This window comes from Otolemur garnettii, unplaced genomic scaffold, assembly GCF_000181295.1.
Source record: "Otolemur garnettii isolate 467f Iridium unplaced genomic scaffold, OtoGar3 scaffold00153, whole genome shotgun sequence".
NCBI classification, from domain to species: domain Eukaryota; kingdom Metazoa; phylum Chordata; class Mammalia; order Primates; family Galagidae; genus Otolemur; species Otolemur garnettii.
Genome location: NW_003852548.1, coordinates 1,003,353 through 1,005,964, shown reverse-complemented (window position 1 = coordinate 1,005,964; position 2,612 = coordinate 1,003,353).

Genomic DNA, 2,612 nt, shown 5'->3' with positions numbered 1-2,612 from the left:
GCCATGGTGTCACAGCTCACAGCAACCTCAAACTCTTGGGCTTAAGTGATTCTCTTGCCTCAGCCTCCCAAGTAGCTGGGACTACAGGTGCTTGCCACAATGCCAAGCTATTTCTTTCATTGCAGTTATCATTGTTGTTTTTGTTGGCCCAGGCCAGGTTCAAACCCGCCAGCCTTGGTGTATGTGGCCAGCACCCTACCCACTGAGCTAAGGGTGCCATTCCATAATACTTTTTTTGTTTAAGCAGTCAATTACATTTTAAATATATTGAAATAGAAAAAACTTATATATTGCCCCATGTAATTACCATTTCTTGTGCTCTTCAGTCCTTTCTGTAGATTTGCATTGTATTTACAACTGGAATAATTTTACTTTTGTCTGACACGTTTCTGTTGACATTTTGTGTAGTGTGGATCTTCTGTTTACGAATTCTTTCAGCTTTTGAATATGTAACTTTTGGTCACTCTCTGATGCCAAGGTCTAGAAAGTTGACTGACTTGTGAATTTTTGCCGGGTATAGAATTCTAGATAGACAAGTTTTTAACAAATCATTCATTTAAAGATGTTGCTCCATTGAGTCATTTTTATATCTTCTGTATTTTTATTTCTTCTGAATGAATTCTTTTGAACTTGTTAAACACAGTCATAATTACTTTTATGTTATTTTATTTATGCTTATTTATTTTGAGACAGAGTCTGACTATGTCACCCTTGGTAGAGTGCCATGGCATCATAGCTCATAGCAACCTCAAACTTATGGGCTTAAGCAATTCTCTTCCCTCAGTCTCTCAAATAGGTGGGACTACAGGTGCCCACCACAATGCCCGACTATTTTTTTGTTGTAGTTGTCATTGTTGGTTAGCTGGCCCAAGCCAGGTTTGAATCTGCCAGCCTTGGTGTATGTGGCCAGTGCCATAACCACCGTGCTATGGGCGCTGAGCCTCATAATATCTTTTAAGGTCCTCCTATGCTAAGTCTATTATATACAGAGAGTGCCAAGAAATGTATACACATTTTACGATAAGAATAAAAATTGTATTAAAATTGTAATACTTGGCCAGGCACAGTGGCTCACGCCTGTAATCCTAGCACTCTGGGAGGTCGAACCTTGTGGATTGCTTGAGCTCACAAGTTGGAGGCCAACCAGCCTGAGGAAAAGTGAGACCCATCTCTTTTGAAAATAGAAAAACTGAGACAAGAGGATCACTTGAGCCCGAGTTGGAGTTTGCTGTGAGCTATGACACCATAGCATTCTACCCAGGGTGACAGCTTGAGACTCTGTTTCAAAAAAAGAGAAATTGTAGTACTCAAGTCACATTTGAATTCTGCAATTAGAAAAGGTATCAAAAGTGACTTGTATTCATCTTTTGTTATTGGTATATATTGGATATTACTTTTTTTTTTTTTTTTTTTAGAAAAATCTCAGTATGTCACTCATGGTAGAGTGCTATGGAGTGAGTCAAGCTGACAGCAACCTCAAACTCTTGGGCTCAACGATTCTCTTGCCTCAGCTTCCAGAGTAGCTGGTACTACAGGCTCCCTCCACAACGCCTATCTACTTTTTGGTTGTAGTTGTCATCATTTTTGGGCAGGACAGGGCTGGATTCCAACCAGCCAGCTTTGGTGTATGGGGCTGGTGCCTCACCACTGAGCTGCAGTCGCTGAGCTTTGGTGTTAAAATTTTTTTTTTTTTTTTTTTTTTTTTTGAGACAGAGCCTCAAGCTGTCCCCCTGGGCAGAGTGCCGTGGCATTACAGCTCACAGCAACCTCCAGCTCCTGGGCTCAAGCGAGTCTCCTGCCTCCGCCTCCCAAGTAGCTGGGACCACAGGCGCCCGCCACAACGCCCGGTTATTTTTTGGTTGCAGCCGTCATTGTTGTTTGGCGGGTCCGGGCTGGGGATTCGAACCCGCCACCTTAGGTGTACGTGGCTGGCGCCTTAGCCGGTTGAGCTATAGGCGCCGAGCCTGGTGTTAAAATTTTAATACAGGTGTTCCCTTTCTCTTTTCTTTTTTCCTTTGTGCATTTTTTGGCTGGGGCCAGGTTTGATCCCATCATGTGGCATATGGGGCTGGCGCCCTACTCCTTTGAGCCACAGGCACCACCCAGGTGTTTCCTTTCTTAAAATGTGTAGGCTGGACCTGGTGGCTCACGCCTGTAATCCTACCACTTGGGAGGCCAAGACGGTGGATTGCCTAAGCTTACAGTTTCAAGACCAGCCTGAGCTAGAGTGAGACCCCATCTCTAAAAATAGATGGGCATTGTGGCAGGTGCCTGTAGTCCCAGCTACTTGGGAGGCTGAAGCAAGAGAATCAATTGAGCCCTAGGGTTTGAGGTTGCTGTGAGCTGTGACTCTATGGCACTCTACTGAGGGCGACATAGTCAGGCTGTGTCTCAAAAAAGAAAAAATGTGTGTAATACATTTTTCTGGCACCCTCTGGATATCAAATTTGGGTTAGTTATGGTTGACCAATTGTTGTCTTTCTGTTTTCCTGCCTTGGTACATTATTGGTAAGCTTCAATTGGATGCCAGACATTGTGGATTTTTTCTTTTTGGGTGCTTGATATTTTTGTATGTCTATCAGTCTTCTTGGGCATTGTTCTGGGATGCAGCT